The 17,858-nt window shown below is 51.1% G+C and overlaps 1 protein-coding gene across 1 annotated transcript in view; it reads right to left on the minus strand.

Moving 5' to 3' along the window:
* The window catches only part of CNTN4 (contactin 4), a 741,173-nt gene that overhangs the window by 405,606 nt on the left and 317,709 nt on the right, over positions 1-17,858 (minus strand). The gene's annotated exons all lie outside the window — the stretch shown is intronic.

Consider the following 17,858-nt stretch of genomic DNA (forward strand, 5'->3'; position numbering starts at 1 on the left):
TGCCTACCACACACATGCCAACCACACACACACCAACCACACACACGCCGATCGCACGCACGCCGACCACACACATGCCAACCATACGCACACCAACCACACGCACGCTGACCACATGCGTGCCGACCACACGCGCGCTGACCACATGTGCACCGACCAGCCTTCGAGGTACACGCTGCGTGAACAGCACCACGTCCCCAGTGCACCGGTTCAGCCTCCTGTCTAGTGACTGTTCCGATCCAGGGCATCATAAGCCATGTTGGCAAAGCTCGAACTCCACGTGGGCACTCTCTGTGTGCCATGATTGCGGCTGGCACCTCCAGGGAGGAGGAAAGGCAAGCCTGACACCTCTGTGCCACCTCCGGGTCTTACAGACTGGCTGACAAAGCTCGCCCACTGTTTCCTATTCCGCCATGCGAATAGTTTAGCCCTCCAAAGGCTGAGCTGGGATTCAATCACGTTTTCTTCCCTAATGTGCTGCTAGTTTGTAAACATCCCTTATTTGAGTTGCACGCATCCCGCTCCTAATAATTCGAAAGGACACATTTTTTAACTTTTTACAGACAAATACTTTCCTATCTTGTATTCAAATCTTTAATCATGGATAGTGTGACATCATTGAGTTTGGAGGAGAGGCTAAGGTTTAGGAGACATTTATTTTCTAGAGACTAAAAAAAGTTGGAGTGATAACTTATTTGTTTATATGAGTAAAATGATTTATTGAGACACATTTTCTTTTACGACATTTTACCTATTCTTTTTTTCAAAGATTCACTATATTTCAGGGTTGATAAAACTGAAACATATTTTGGTTAAATATCTTCAGTTCAAGACAATCGATGCCACTCCTGGGTACATTTCTATACAAAAACTATACACAAATGTACACAGGGGTGTTATTTTTTTTTAATAGCCAAATAAGTTAAAGCAACTCATATGTCTGTCGACTGAAGAACGAATAAATAAAATGTGGTATATCTATACAATGGAATATTATTTGGCAGTAGAAAAGAATGAAGTACCGATACGTGCCACACTGTGGATAAATCTTGAAAACATGTGACAGGTGAAAGGGGTTCATCACGAAAGACCACGTTTTATGCAATTCCACGCATTTGAAATACTCGGGACACGCAAACCCACGCAGACAGGAAGTACGTGGCATTTTCCTAGGGCTCCGGGAGAGTTTCGGAGAAATGGGGTGACTGCCAACAGACACGGGGTTTCTCCTGAGATGGTGAATACAACACCCTAAAGCTGATTTTGCCGGTGGTCGCGCAACTCTGTGAATGCACTGAGAACATTGAACTGTACCTTTAAAACGTGCTAACCATGGATTATGAATGAATAACTCAGTGTCGTTCTTTCATAAATAACTGGTAGAACATTTTTCCTTTAATTCCCCAGTTTTTTCAGCACCACCCCACACTCAGTGGGTACAGTGACAGAAATCGCTTTTCAGAATGGAGGGATTATACATACACATATTTAATTTATATAGAAAGGAAAGTTCCTATGAAAATTGGAACGTTCGTCTTGATTTCTAAGTCCCCGGATGACTACCCAAATACCCGCCCACTTTCTGAGGGTGCTGGGTAACAAAGCGAAGGCCACCCACACTGCTCGTGACATCTGCACCTCGCGGGGACAACCTCTGTGCCGTGCTTTGCCCTCCTGACCCGAAAGCCTCTTCCTACTGACTCTGGATTCTATTACAGGGATAATCTTCTGTAAGTTCAAAGCCAAGGTCATGTCTCTCTGGCTCAAGTCCAGGCCGGAGGCACAAATCTATCAGGAAAGATCCCTCTACACTTGCATCACAAAGACGCTGACACATGTCACAATGAGGCAACTTTCATTAAGCTGCAGCAACCGATGTGCCTCGAGTTGACGGACTCTGAAAAATTGCTCTATCTTTCCCCGTTCCCATGACAGCTGTCATCATGTCACGAATGGAGAAAAGTTTTAAAAAAGAAAGGCCACTCGCTTTCCCGACAGTTGTCACCACTAGCAGCAACATAATACGCAATGTGACCGGGGGGGAATAAACGCTGTATGGAAACCAGGAGATGCATATATATTAGGAAAGCCCACAGCTCACTTGCATACACCGCGGGAGGAAAGAGAAAGAAATAATAATGTCTTGCGGAATATTCCAGAATATTCCAGATGGAGCACATCTGCTTTGTCGTTGGCATGCATCTCGAGTCGTAGGATTCTAGAGAAAGCCTCTCTCCTAGCTAAAACATTCAGAATCTTTTGCTTCGCATGTCTTTAAATAACTAACCACAAGACTGGGGTGTCAGCCGAAGATGTACCAGATCAATTTAGGACGGAAGGCAACGATTTAGGGCACACAGTGGTGACATAGAGAACGAGATGCAGACTTTTAACGTGACAGGCTGGTAGCACTGTTGGCGCGTTACACTCCCCTTTCCGACTTCAAATAATCATACAGTGAGAAAAGGTGAAAAGTGAGGCCCAAAAAGGAAATCTGTGGTTATAAAATCCAGAGCGGGCAGATAAAGGAATTCAGCCGGTCTCTCCACTTCTTACTCGAACGAGAGGCGCACCCCTGCCTCCGACGTCACCCGGGCACTGATCACAAATTCAGCCCCTCGAGCCTCCGTCCAGCCCTACTGGCAGAACCTGCGTTTCCATCCGTTAACGTCTGAGAAGCACCGTCTGCCACTCCTGACGCTATCCAATGTTTGGACTTGCCGGCTACTGAAAAAAAATACCTTTCTTCTTACTAAGAGCTCTTAAGTCATATTTACGTGAGGGAGGCCGTGGAATACAATATGTACTGTATCGCGCAGTTAATTAAAAATTCGAAACATCGGAGTTCTCATGTGAGAGCTACGCTAAAGCCTTTATATTGATGTCGGGTTAAGAGAGATTCTCAATCAATTGATATTTAAGACTACATCTCTCGTTACAGTCCCTGTGGAAAATGCAACAGAACAGCCTTGTTAATACTGAATGTAGATCTTTAAAAGACTACATCGGATGGACGTGCAGGCACTCGGTGTCCGTGCCGAAGGAGGTGGCGTTTTTAGACCACGAAGGGCAGGGCGCTGTGTTGGCAGGTAATGACCTGGCCGGTGAGGGCTTCATCATACACCACTGGCCACGTGCACGTCAGGTCCAGCGATCACCTATCCAGTAACGGTGAGGTGCCCCTTGAGCGTTCTGTGATTAATTAACGGGACGGCACTGGAAAGCCTCCGAGCCCGTAGGCTCCACCCACTGTCTCCCATCTCTGACTGTTTGGGAGGGTACCAAGGGGGTCAAGGCCACTTTACCACGGCCCAGCATCCACTCTCGAGGTAAGAAGCACGTCTACTTCTGTGCTTCAGAAAAAAATGACATCGGACGCCCACGCAATTAATCACTCCAATTAATCACCCAGCACTCAGGTATCAGTAAAAGACAAAAGGCTGAAGGCTGTCGTCTCTCCGACCGGCTGCTTCAAGCCTAAGTGCACTGTGTTGCCGAATTCGGTGAGAAAGGAGGGAAAGTCAACAGCTTGGGGGAGAGAAATGACCGGCGGCCAGACGGGGTGTATTCTAGTGCCAAGTCTCTTTTGATTCACTGAAATGGCACGCTGTGTGGAGAGCCCTGTGCACTCAGTTGCTATAATATTTACTTCTAAATTATTATCTTTAATACCAATAGCACTTTGCAGCTATAAAACACCTTCTCCTAAAAAGCTCAAAAATTTCCTCCACATATTAATTCAACTCTGCTTAAGACCACATCGTAGGGAGGGGTGGCCGGACTCACATCCGAGAGTTATAAATAGGGTTCGAATTAGCCGGTGTCAATCATTCGAGGCAGGTGGGAAGGAAAACGCCTAAGAAACGTGTAGTCTGTTGGGTCGGCAGAGGTCCTGCCTTGATCACAGAAGCAGAACTTGGGGAGGTCGGCTTCAGTAACTTGGTGGCCTAATTAAAACAAGCTGCTCTCAAACACACAAGCAAGACGTTGGCCTCAGCGACTCGGCTACTTGAGGTCATCCTAAGTTAGGGGTCGCGAAAATATCTGGAAAACCGTTTTGTTCCTCCACGTCATTCGGCCTGAATAGAACCAGCGTGATGACCACAGAAGGACCTTAAGCTGCAGGAAAGAACCAAAGGGGCAACGTACAGACAGGAAAGTCACCACGGGCCCCGATGGTGGCCTACGGACTCTGCCCTAAACAGATATGCGCCCAAGTACAATGCACATAAGGCCACGAGGACTGCGGGTTTGTTGTGTGCTTCGTGCATTGCTGTAACTCTACACCATAGAACAGGGTGAGAGAAACAGGAGACGTTTAATAAACGATTTTAAAATGAATGAATGACTAGAGGCCAGCAGTCCTGTGATGGGCCCACCTGCGGATTCTGTCGGCTGCACAGGTACGCAAGGAAAATGTCTACGCCTGCACATCGAAGCATCGTGCTTCCGTTCCTCCATCAGATACGACTTCTACAACATCTGGTGTAAAACTGAAGCGCATGGAGGTGGCGTCTGGACGTCCGAAACGAGTGGAAGTCAGACTATCTTTTCTGCCCTCCCATGGGCTGGGAACATCCCCCGCTTGCCCGGGTACCTGTGTGCTCAGGGAATGTCTCCAGAGGGTCACACAGAAAGCGAAGGGAAAGATTAGCAACGTCCCCCTTCCAGTGTAAGTCGTGTTCGGCAAATTTCAGTTGAAACATTACGTATCAGTAACACCCGTAACTCTAATTGTAGTTTATTAAATTGAATTAGTCTGGGATAACAAAAGGTATTTATCTATTGAATTCTGGGTGAGCGACTTCATCAGATTTGTGTCTGTAGAGGCCTTACCTCTGACCCTTACGAGTCGGTAATTTTTGAGACATATTCGGGCCTGAAACAGGCTTTGTGGGAATCCTACCACGCTTTGCTCTGTGTCCCCTCAGGCCCCTCTCTAGAAGTGCACAGAAGGGATGTTAATGCAGCTTCATGTCCTAGGCACGGCACGTGTCACCGTGTGCTGTAAAACCCCATATTCCCCCCCGACACACTCACCAGGAAGGGGTCCCGGGTTAACTCACTACAGAGCATGCAAGCTATACGGGATGGATGCGGTAGATGTCTCTAGCTTTCAAACAGTTAATAAGTAAAGAGTGATATTTAACATTCGTGGCATGTGGCAAGACAGGGCCCACGATCCTGCATGACGACAGCTGTGAGCAGGGGGCCTTCTGCGCTGTCCTCAGTGGACCCTGTGGAGGCTCTGGTTCCCGACGCCTGGTCGACCTCACTCACGGCTCAGTCTGGTTTCTACGGGCCTTTGCTCTGCTTCTCCGGCTCTGTGTTTTACAGCTCCAAAGTGCTGTTGGTGCTTGTGGCATGTGCCCGGGATCTGAAGGGGAATTCAGGAGTGACCCCCTTGCCGGCCATTCTCTCGGGCAAGCTCCCACCTCTGTGAGGAGAGACGCAGACAAGACAATCTGCGGGCCACTTCCAGGCCTCATGTTCCACAGTTTCGTGTCCCTGGTTCCCCATTTGCTAGGTGGCCATCCTCAGACACACAGGAAGAGCCTGACAGGGCCACTGGCATGTCACCATCACACGTGCTGCTACCTCTGAGAATTGCTTCTAAAATAGCTTATCAAAAAAAAATTTTTTTAAAGAAAAACAGTTTATCAATTTAGCCTTGTCCCGAGCAATTACGTCTCTAGAAGAATGTATTTTATTTACTGGTTACGTCTTCGTTCCCTTAACACATCCATTAAAAATACCAAGCTCTATGCTGCCCGAAGTGATCACACTTTCTACCCACAGTCTTCACTTCACATTTTGGGAAAAACTCCCCCATGACGCCTGAAGTTTACTGAAGCAGACACTTCGGAGGAATCAGCAGAGCTTTATCCAGACTTTCCAACAAGTTCCTAACTGGTACGCCTTTCAGATTATTTTGAGAGTAAAAACCGTCATATGCGAACTCCAGAATGTTCTCGAGTGAAATATTTCAGTCTATCTCTTTACGCGAACGTCTCGGTGTGAACGTAATTGGGAAAGACAGATGCCACAGTAACCGGCGCTCCATGTAGACGTGGCCCCCAACAGCGGAGACGCACCATGATTCTGGCTTCGACGCACAGGTGCACGCACACGCACACGCACACGCGCACCCGTCCCAGTTAGCCCGAGGAGCTGTGTTTCTCCTCATTATTTAAGTAAAAACATTTAACAGTAAAATCGTTTTAGCGTTTTCCCATCTCCTCAGTGTACTCATGTGCTACGAGAGGAACTTTTAACAAGTAATACAGAACAGCAGGTAACGCCAGCCGCTGCCGGACCCTGGAGCGGGGAGAGGTGGCCGGGATGCAGGGCAGGCCTGTGACAGTCCCCGTGCTCTGTGCTCACAGCCAGACAGCCGGATGGGGGAGACTCACACGCCTTGGATCCCCGGGTCCACCCCTGATGCACGCGCCATCATGGAGCCGGAGCCCGTGCTGGACACACGGCTTGTCCTCTTTTGGAGGTGGCGGCCGGCAAGCAGCAGGCCTGAGCGCGAGCGGCTCGGCCGGGCCAGAAGGAGGCGAGGACAGTGAATTCTAAGCGGCTAAGGAGGCGAGGACAGTGAATTCTAAGCGGCTCAGGCAAAGTTCTTCCAAACGACGGTCTTCTTGGTGACATGACTCCCAGAGGCTCCTGTCCAAGCGACAGGGTGTCGCCTGGGGAGGGGGGACACCCGCACGCAGCCCTCGGCCTGCGACATGGCAGAGGGGCGAAAGGAAAGGGCTGTGAGCATCCTGGACCCGGCACCGACCTAAACGTGGATGCGAGTCCCTCGATGCGGCCTCCCGGGACGCGGCTGGCCCACCCGTCCCCTGGGGCTGCTGCGGACAAACAGACGACGGCGTGTGGCCTGTGGGGGGGTCAGGGACACGGAAGGAGGGAAGGACCGAGACGGCGCATTGGCAGCCTCTACGACCAGCTACGCGAGTTCACAAATATCGTTTGCCAACATCCTCCCCAGGAACACGACATCCACGTGTGACCCTGGAAACGCTCATGAAAATAAGGCGGTCCCCTCGACCCCCGGTGCCACGGGACCTACCGCCTCACTGAGGACAGTCGGGTTTTACGATTTGCTGGCGCAGCAGACTCACGAGCCCAAGGTGGCCCTTTTTCTTGGTGTCACTGCGTCGCGTTAAGGAACTTCACCTTGCGTGCAGTAACCGCGGTGCTCAGGCCAGCTAGGTCGGAGCGGCCTGGCACCCTCCCCCGGTACTGCCACTCACCCACGCAGCTTTCCTCCGTAGCACACGGCCACGCCTCTTCACCCACAAAACACACACTGGTTCTTCTACTTTCTTATTTACATTTTGTTGTTTTGCAGGGCACTCGACTTTCTGTCTCTTGATATAGGGCTTCCTTCTGGCGAGCCTTAAATCTGTCTCCTCCAGACTCCTGGCAGCTTCGGCTCCTCTAAATCCTGTCATATCCTCGGAATCTGCAGCCCTGCATTTTATATCTGACCATAGAAATACTTTATTCCTTTGTGGCGACTTTCGATATTCTCCTCTGTGTAGTAATTCATCCTGATCCTTCCTGAAAACGGCAGAGACATTTCGGGCAGATGTGCAGGACTCCGGGTCCTGCTCTGTGACACAGGCGAGGACGTGAAGCCACACACAGAGCAGGAAACCGTGGCCACATCCAAGCTACACCTTCGCCTTCGTAACTACCCAATAAAACAGTCCGTCAAACCGCTAGCCCCGTCGACTAAGTGACACTGACTCGAACATCTCGCGTCACCAGATACACTGGTTTAAACCCAAAAGTAGTTCCCAGGAAGTTGCCCGGGAACGTCAGAGTCAAGGGCTGGAGGGCCACAAATCACCGAACGTCTCTGCCGCCATGACATTTTGTGCACAGAAATAGTCCACGAGCACAGAATCGTTTTCGGTCATGGAAAGGTGCACGGCTATAAAACAGGAATTACTTCACATTACTGATTCTACTTACAGCAGGGCCTGCTGCCCCAAAAGCCAGGATTCCTACCCAATCGGATGAGATTTGGAAAATTAATTTTATGTTCTGTATGGATCCCATCAAACACAGTCTACGAGTTCAATAAGGAACCAAATGAACATTCTAACTCGAGGATAGTAAGCCACTTACACAGAGCTTCCCTAATGGTAAAATTTGAGGGAAAAAAAATTTATATTCTAACTTAACATTTAAAAGCTGTCCTAACACGACCCCGCACTGAAATCCCATGCACGCTACTACTGGCATCAAACAGCCACTTATCATACATCTTGGATACACTCGACCTTAAAAATATGTATAAATGTAATCGACAGTTAAGGAAAATATTAGCCTGTAATGATTCAGTGCCTTTCCCTCTCTCCAGCCTCTGCGTATTTTTATTTCATGTACTGGGGGGGCGTGGGGGGCAAACAAACAAACAAAAATAAACAAATCAGCGCCAACCTCGTATTACGAACAGCGATTCTGAAATTTATTGAGCTCCTGTCAGAGCAGGCAGCGAGGGCGCTCCCACAGAATTTACTCACGGTTCGCTCCGAGCACATCCAGAAGCTCTGCCGTCATTAGTGGAGGGTTTAGTGACTTCGGCATTTGTCATTTTAACTCAGAGTCTTATCTAGTGATAAACAGTCCCGAGATTACGAGAAAGGGACCATGAAGATATTGTTTCCACGAAGTATTTTTTTTGGTTTTTTTTTGTTTAATTTTCACTTGAATTCCACAAAGTTTCCCACTTGATTATATCATCAGGTATATATTTCTTAATAAAATCATTTATGGCTTTTATTTTCCCTACCGTTTAAACAAGACTCTCATTTCCTAGGGAAAAATAAAACCCTTTGGCACACTTTTCCCTTTTAAAAATCAAGCTCTTTACTATTCTGTGACATTGATGTGGACTCTGATTTGCGGAAAATTTTTTTGTTTTACTTGTAAATGTTGTTGGCTTAACGCATTCTGATGGATCCCGCTTTATCCGCTCCACTTTAAAATACAAATTATTTTCTTACTTTAAAAATCAACCCGGGCAATGTGTACACACACACGCACACACCAGGGCCATCTGCTCACACATGCCCAGGACGCGGTAAACGTGACACACAGCGGGGCAGTGTGCGGCATCTCACTGCCACCTCGAAGAGCCCTTGTAGGAGGCGGGGCAAGCGGACGGGTTACTCAAAGGAACAGAATCTCAGTACTGTTTCTGTTTAACTTTAGAGCAACTCGCTGATGAAGAGGCGGGCAGGAGGCAGGGTGCAGGAGGCAGGGGCAGAGGGACGGGGGGCTGGGGCCGGGGGGCCGGGGAGAATGAGAGGTGGGAGGGCGGGCAAGGAAGAGGGGAAGGAACGAGGCATCCCAGCGACATGCTGTTTCTGATGACACTGGACCTCATTTCACGCAGTCCCTATGCTAGGCGAAGTGCTTTCCAGGAGCGAGCGAGTGAGCGTCAGACCGGGGCTCATGCGAGCACATACGTGCCTGCCCTGGAAAGTCTCTTAGAAATCACCCCTCACTTAACGGGGGGATAGGGAGGTAGAGCGGCGAAGTGGCTGGCTGGCGCTTGCACGGCGGCCGAAGAGAGACGGATTAAGCCACGCGGCCACTGTCCCTGGAGATAACTGGTCGAGTGGACACGGAACAAGGCACAGTCCAGGCTCACGAACAGTAAAACCATCTGGCGTTTTAAGGTCACTGAATTCTTTTTTTTTTTTCTCTTTCATTTCACCGTATTCGCATTTGAACTTGTGGACACAGCTCACAGAGCTTCAGCCCTCACCTTCCCTGAGCTGCTCCCACCTGTCAAGGGGAGCTAGGGTGCCACGGGCGTGCACGTGGTGAGGTGCGGGCCCTCGGCGCAGGCTGCTGGGGCTCTGCCCCCACCGATGGGCCCCTTGTCACAGGGTCCTTTCCACTTTACTGAAGCCCAGCACGTCCTTGACCCCGAGGGGGACTCGGAGCCACAGAGAACCTGTCTACAAGTCTGCACGCATGCAAACACGTACAAACACACGGTATTTTTACATACAAAATGCAAGAGTTTTGCTTTATGATCTTTTATCACCCTTTTGATTTATCTTGGAGACCAATCAAATCGCCATGGCTTTAAAAGTGCCTCTTACAAAGTGTATGTCACACCCATCTGGCTTCCCCATGTGTCAAGTCACCAGACCCTCAAACTCACCCCTGAAACATCCATCCCGCTTGACAACGATCAAGCACAACTGGCAAGAGTGTCTCAATTTTTAGGGGAAAAAAAAAATTCTAAAGAAATGGGAGCACACTAGACATCTTGAAAATATCTCCCGGGGCTTTGCAGTGACCAGCTACAAAAAAAGGCTTAACATCACGTGAGTGGAAAATTCTAAATGTCTGACTGGAAAATAATCGAACTTAACGACTTCAGGAAAACACTTCTCTATAAAAGGCAAAAGTTCCTGCCACTACAAAGAAAAAAAAAAAAAGAAAGAAAGAAATCCAGGAGTCAGAGAGAAAAATGAGAATTCGAAAGAAAACAGCATTTACTAAATTAGGTAGACACCAAAGAAAACATCTGTAAGAAAAAAACGTCGGATCTCAGCTACCTGTTTCTGCTCTTGCCATCACTGGAAACGAGATCCCATCTTTACAGGATCATATACTCCTGCTAATTGGAAAAACACCAATAATGATTTACTGTGCACCTGAGGCTCCCTCGGCCACCCTTCATTTGGGGTGGGGGGGGGGCGTAACCATCGACGCCGCTGGCCTTTATTTCAGATTTCAGTGTTTCAGACACTTACACATGCTTTTTCCCCAGGGGACAGACTCCTCCTCAAGGACAGCCCAGGGGCCACTCGCTGTCCAGAGGGGCCACGGCCATTGTGGTCCGCTCCCTCTCGCCAGATGTTAAGTGTTCCTCACCGGTCTGCACCCGTGTCCCCTCCGGACCCGCAGCCCTGAGGATGCCGTGCTCAGGGACGGGGGCGGCCATGCGTCTCAGTCTTCTGGACCCCGAGTTCCCCTCAGCCAAACCTCAGAGCACAGACTGTCCTCGCCGGCGAGACGCTTTTGCCCCTCACCGCCTGTGCTTCCCGCCGCTTTGACACTATTCGGGGACACTGTATGTCCACCCTGGACGTGACAACAGCTTCTGGCCCCATGGCGTCCAGCTCAGCGGGGGACACCTGGAGTCGCCTTTCCAGGTAGGAATGATTTCGGTTTCTCTCTCTGAGCTCTGGCCACAGGTTCGAGCTCTTCCAACTCTTTCATCCCCACTCTTAGGACAGCTCAGTGTCCTACTCCCAACCCGGGAGGAGTGGGATGTCTCTGTAGGTTAGGGACACGGCCCGGCGCGCCCCGCACCCTCTCCGCAGCGATAACAATCTTTAATTTCACTAAGCCATTGATCATCGCAAAGCCAGCATGCAAACATCATTAACAAAATTAATTTCTAATATCATTTTTATGATCAATCCGCCCTTCGGGGATAACGAATATTAATTTGACAGACTGCATGTGGAGACCCATGAAAGACAGATGAACCCGATTCGAAATGATATGTTTTGCTTGTTAAATAAAATTGACAACAGTTCCTAGAAAGTGGAGCGTTCAAAAGCAAAATAACGACCTAACTAACCATAGACTCTTTTTTTTTTTTTTTCAAACGCCTGCCCTAGAATGAAAAGGGCGACTGCGGAGCCCACGTCGCAAACGCCCCGCTGGCCCCCTCCCCAGCCCGGCAAAGTTTCCCAGCCACGGGAGACGGGAAAACAGGGCCAACTTTGCTGTCCCCGCGCCCCTGTGGCTGCGGAGCCACAGCGCGCAGCGTCCGGGATAAACTCCGGGCGCCCGGAACGCGCTTCTCCTACACACAGGCGCACGCAGCCACCTCCCCACAGGGCCATCGCGGTCACTTACATCTTCCTCGCCGTGGCCGGAGAGGGGACAAGGTAAACGGGCGCTCAGGGCGCCCCGGGACCGCGCCCAGCGCGCGCCCCGCTTCCCGCCCAGACAAAGCCACTCATCCTCGCGCCCCTGACGAGCACTCCGAAGGGTCCCCGCTTTCCTTGATGAGCCCGTTACAAAAAGTGACCTGACAGCGACAGCAAGCCCGAAATAGGTGGCACTGCCCGAGCGGCGTGGGCTCGGCGAAGCGGTGGAGGAAACGCAAGGCGGCCCGCAGCGCCGCACTCTCCCGGGCCGCGGGACGAAGCGGGGCCCGCTACTTACAGGCTGGAAAGTGGAGCGCCCGGGCTCCGCGTCCGGCTCCGCACAGCCACCGGGGTGCGGCTCTCGGCGGCGCCCGCTCCCCGCGCGCACGGATCACGCGCGCCGAGCCGCCCCGTGCGGTCGCGCAGGCGGCTGGGAGATAATGGGACCGTGTCCCCGGCTGGGACTGGCGCCTGGGCTGCTCCCCGGGCGCGCGGCCAGCGTGCGTCCAGGCCCCGCTGGTGCCCGCGCTCCCCCGAGGCTGCACTTACTGCGCGCGGCGCCCGGGGCGCCCCGGAGCCCGGCCGCCTCCGCCGCGCCGCCCCCTGCACGCCGGTGGGGATCCAGCCCTCCAAACCGCCCGAGCCGCGCAGCTGTGCAGATGTCAGGGAGGGGCCGAGGCGGGCGCCTCCCGGGCGGCTGTGTAATCCCTCCACCGGACAGCGTGGTCGCACGCGAGTGCGGTGCACGCGGGGCTTCGCCCCGGGATCCGCGGTTGCTCAGGTGGGCTCGGGGTTGGCGGCGCCCAGGGAGGTGAGGGCTGCAGCGTCGTCTTCCCTGCGGGTCTGAGGAGACGTGCACGTGCCTGGTCTCTGCAGGTCTGGACCTTGGGGAGACCGGCCGGAATAAAGCTGGGCTCTATAGGGGCATTTCATGTCCCGAAAGATATGCTTCTTCCTGTGCGGGCGTCCGACGCAGAGGGCGTGACGTGGAAGCTGGGAAGCCGACATCGAGGGTTCCAGAAGGAGCGTGTGCTGTCTCTTCTCTTGCACAGCTGGGTGTGGGGTGCACCCAGGAGCGGCACAGTGGGACCTTGTGGACCCGCGTTTTGGCAAGGTGGCGGTTAGAGTTGGAATGGGAACATTTTTAAACAGAACCTGCGTTCTGCACGTTGCCAACACGGCGCCACTCTTGCTTGGCCCAGACATGCAAACCGCTGGCCCTGAAAACATCTGTTTACATAAATCGTACCTTAGTTAAGCAAGTCTAGGTTAGGGGCAGAAGACCTTCCATTTCGGAGGAAGGGGACTCACCTCCTGTGTCACCCACCGTGAGGCCGTGGTTAGGCGCCGTGGGATGATTTTAAGTTCCAGTTCACACAGAGCAGATGGCAGATAACAAGCTCCGTGGGCTGGGGAGAGGGGATTTACTCAGCTGGGAAACCTGAGGTCTAATCCTCATCTCCAGCGAAAACCAGGTGACCTCCGGTTTGTCACTTCACCCTCCAGGGCCCAGTACAGCAGGGCCTGCCTGGGTCCAGGTCCAAGGACGTCGCAGATGTGACCTTCTGCTGTCATTCTAAGAACTGGAAAGGGGACCTCTGGCAGCAGGATGCTCACCCCTCAAAATGGCAACCAGAATAAAAGTATGCCTTTCTTTACCCGTCCCCAATGTGGGGTCTTTGTTATTTTGGGGGGCCCACGAGAGACCGGCCAATAAGCAGCTATTTTAGGGAACCGGATTTAGCTAATCCTGCCCAGCGTCCGCCGGAAGGGAACAGCATCTGGATGAAGACACAAAGGTCCTGTCGGAAAGTTTTGTCCTCACGGTGCCAGTCCCCAGAGCATTTCGACGAGCGGGCGCAGCCTGCCTGTACGTAAATGGCTTGTCCCGTCCGTCCTACCTTCTTACAGGCCCAGTACGCGCGTGAAGGAAGGCGTGGCTTCTCCTCACATCACCAGTTACATCATCTCTTCTGGAAAAGCGTGTCATCAGGGTCAAGGCAACCCAGACTACTAAAGGGTCTGGCACGGGTCCGAGGGAATAAAAGGACAATGGACCAACACTAGAAAAGTCGCTCGGCTCACCCCAAGGACTTACGAATTGGTGGCATCAGACCTTTGTGTGTCCACTACCCGGATACGAGGCCTCGAGGAGATTTATTATCAATACTAATAGCAACGGTACACAGGGGAGGCATGAAGCAGTGTTATTAAACTTTAACAAAGTGTTTATTGAACTTTCGCGTAATTTCGTGTTGGTTCAGCATGTTTTTCTCAAGTATTTCCAGTGCAGTTTCTACAAGGTAACCTGTTTCTGTATCTCTCTGGGTATGGCTGCAATTTGGCGTGCCTTGTAAAATGCCTGGCACAAATGTGGCATCTGTTATTTTTATCTGGCTCATTATTATTGAGATGTTAGCGCGTGTACTTCACGCAGCTCAGGTGAGGTGCTGACAAAAACTGGTTAATTAAATTGCGATTGTGTATTTCAGTGATATTAGCAAACATATTGCCAGAGCAAATGAAAAGAAGGACAAATTAAAATACTAATGTGTTTATTCAGTCCTACGGTGGAAATAAATAGTTTAATTGGTTTTCAGTCATATTCAGTCCCTATCTGCCTGGTAATTACTTTGACCCACCTTTGATGACGTTATGTGACAGCCGCTTCAACATCACGTGATCCCCACTCGTTTCTAACGGTAGGTGCTGACTGCTAACTAAAAATTTCTAACTTCCATCAATTCTTCATCTATTTCTACCCTGGAACATACCACTTAAAATATGAAGTGGTAAATAATCTAAGACTAAACCTGGAAAATGTCTGCTTTTTTTTTTTCTTTGAAGGTCAAAGCCAACATTAATGTGCAAATAAACACAGAAAAAAAGTAGAGAAAGACCGAATTGATTGGTAACTGCAAGCAAGAGAAACGGCCCTCACAAAGACACAAGAACCGGCGATCTTCACTCCAGAATGCACTTCAGAAGCCAGACATATGCAGAGGTTGTTTTAGACTTTGTGGCAATTGCAAGAACCTGCCTGTCTCTGGGACTCCTGAAGTCTGCAGTCTGACCCACAGCCTTGGCAAGGCCCAGAAGAACCTGGGGAGGGGATGCTGAGAGCTCCTTCTGACTCTAATACACGGTTCAGCGAGTTAAACCTAGCTCTGAGCCTCAGCAAATCTGGGCGCAAAATAAAAGTTTTGGGGCAACGATTTCCCAACCGGCTGAGACTTGATATTTTTTCATGCAGTAGAATCTTGGGCAGAAAGCATCTGATGTGCACACGACTGTTCATTGCTTCTTCTAGAAAATTTTAGAAATTTCCTATTTCTTGCCTCTCTCACTAAAATTCAGTCAAAAGCTGAGATGACTGTGACATTTCTCCCGCTGAGCACAAATTTCAAAGGGATGGATGCTTCAGAAACCACTGCCCAGGGCACCCACTGGAATGACGATCTAAGCAGCTTGACTGGACATTCTCTTCCAGCCAAAAGAGATAGGATCAGGGAGAAATAACCCAGAAGCGAGCTGAAGGAGCCGATCCACAAGAGAGAAGTCGGAGGCCACATCCACTTTCTAGGGAGGAATCAGATTCCTGTAACAGTGACCCACAAGACCAGGGCCACAAAATTAAAGACAATAGCACGCTTTAAAAATGATGTCTCCATGACATCAAATGGGCCTATAAGCTAGATTAAAAAAAAAAAAATGCAATGTGCCTCAATATTCATCTACCACTAACTGCTCAGAATTTTGGAGTCACCATTAGCAAAAAATGACTATTAAGGTGTGTGTGCGTGTGTGTGCATGCGTGTGGGGAGGGAGAGGGAGAGGGAGGGGAGAGGGTCAGACTGACTGTAGATAAATTGTTTTGCTAAATTGTTTTGCGAGCAGTATTTCTCATTTGCTTTTTGGGGTACACCTGATTCATCTTTAGTGTTTGGCTACAGAACGCATACGAATTTTGTTATCTGAGAACAAAATCCTTTTTTCTCAAGAGTCTCATTTTCCTTCTGACAAAAAACACGTTTTGAAAGACTGGTTTTCGGTGGTCACAACTGGGGGGCGGGGGCGGGCGCTACCGGCAGCTCGTGGGCGGAGCCCAGAGAGGCCGCCACACGGGAGCAGTGCCCAGGACAGTCCTCCAGGGAGGTTCTCCGGCTCCACGTGTTAGTGGTGCCACGTGGGGAACCCTGGGCCGCGGGGAGTGGTGGAGGCGGGGGTGGAGGGAGTGGGGGATGGGAGTGGGGGTGCGGAGGGTGTCCCCAGAGTGAAAACTGCGAAGGACTCAGGGCTGGGATTGGAGACGCAGCATGACGCAGGGGCGTTGCATAGACCCCGCCGCAGTGACGGCGATGATCAGAGCCTTCTGCCTTGACCTTCTGCCTTGACCTTCTGCCTTGGACGTTTTGCAAAAGTTACCGCATCTGATACAGCAAGGCCAGTTCCAAGGCCGAGAAAGTACGGCGACCCCGGGCCTACCCCGCGCAAAGACGCACGGGTGTCAGACGCGCGGCCGGAGGCCTGGTTGCCAGGTCAGGCGGTCAAGTCAAAACGAGTCCCGGTCCGGCCCTCTGCTCTCTCTCCGGCTGTCACAAACCCAAAAGAACCGAGAAGAGGAGTCCCAGGTCCAGCCCGCGCCACCTCCTCCGTCCAGTCCCGCCCCCGGGACCGCGGGTCCCCAAGACATGGGTCACCACCTACTCCGCTTCTGTTTTCTGTCCACCTGTGTGACTGTCCCCGGACAGAGGGACCCCCTTTTGTACCTTCCCGCGCCGGGACTCGAGGCAAACGTTGTTGACGCAGAGGTGGAATTAAGTACAAACGCGAGTCGGCGCGCGGACCTCCACCGGGCTCTGCTGTTCCCGCTCTGTTTACTGACCCATCCAACAGAAACCCACTGCGCGCCCGGGCTCGCCGTCCGCCCCAGGTACCGGGAGAGAAACCGGGTCTCGGGGTCGGCGGTCCTTGCAGACTTCGCGCACCTGCGCTGTACCCGTCTGCGCGCCGCCTGCCTGGCCCAGGTGCAGGCACCTGCATCTCTCACCCCCCACGAAGGTCATCACTGTTCAGAATCAGCTCCTCGCTAAGGCAGCGCCCTGCGGACACCTGGAGCGGGGCTGAGCTCTCTGGGGCCCCAGGGCGGGCGGGCCCGGGCCACGGCAGGCATTTCACTTTATTCTTCTGCAACTCTTCCATCAATAGCGGAAGGCCTTGTCTGGGCTCCGCACCGGGACGCCAAGACCCGCAAGAAGGTGCCCGAGAAGAAAGGCTGCCGAGAGCCAAAAACTTCTGCATTAGTTATGACTGAGACAACGTTACATCAGGGAAAGAGCGAGGGTGATTCCAGGGGCCAGCGCCCGCCCTTACATCTTATGGAGTGGAAAACGAGCAAGGCGCCTGCTTCTTACATGATTCGAGAAAATGGGCTAACGTGTGTGTGTCCCCAGATGCATCCCCACGTACAGAGGAAAAGGCTTGATCCTGGAATGCATGTAGGTCAGAGGTCAAGGCAGAGGTGAAAATTCTTTTTAAGTAGAAGATGTAAAAAGGTTTTTTCAGGGAAGAGCCTGTCCAGAATCACTTCTTTTTACCCTCTTCACCTGTATGACACAGAAACACGGCAAAAGGCAAATGAGTAGGGAAATCGACCTTTAATTCTAGGAATCTAAACTTTATGCAAACTAGGTGATATAGCCACATAATCCAGACGTAGATTACGCAATCATATGTAACTTTAAAGTATATATCCATTCTTATGCTAAAATATTTGAGTGTGCAATTCTGAAAGTCTGTAATTTTATTTAATTTTTGAGGGATGGTATTACACATTTTTTCTGAACCGTACACACTGCAGAGGGACGACTTTTGTCCAGAGATACACCCTTTTCTGCCACGAGCTCTTGTTATGCTGAGTGTTTACCA

Source organism: Pteropus medius, unplaced genomic scaffold (genome assembly GCF_902729225.1).
Source record: "Pteropus medius unplaced genomic scaffold, Ma_sr-lr_union100, whole genome shotgun sequence".
Lineage (NCBI taxonomy): Eukaryota > Metazoa > Chordata > Mammalia > Chiroptera > Pteropodidae > Pteropus > Pteropus medius.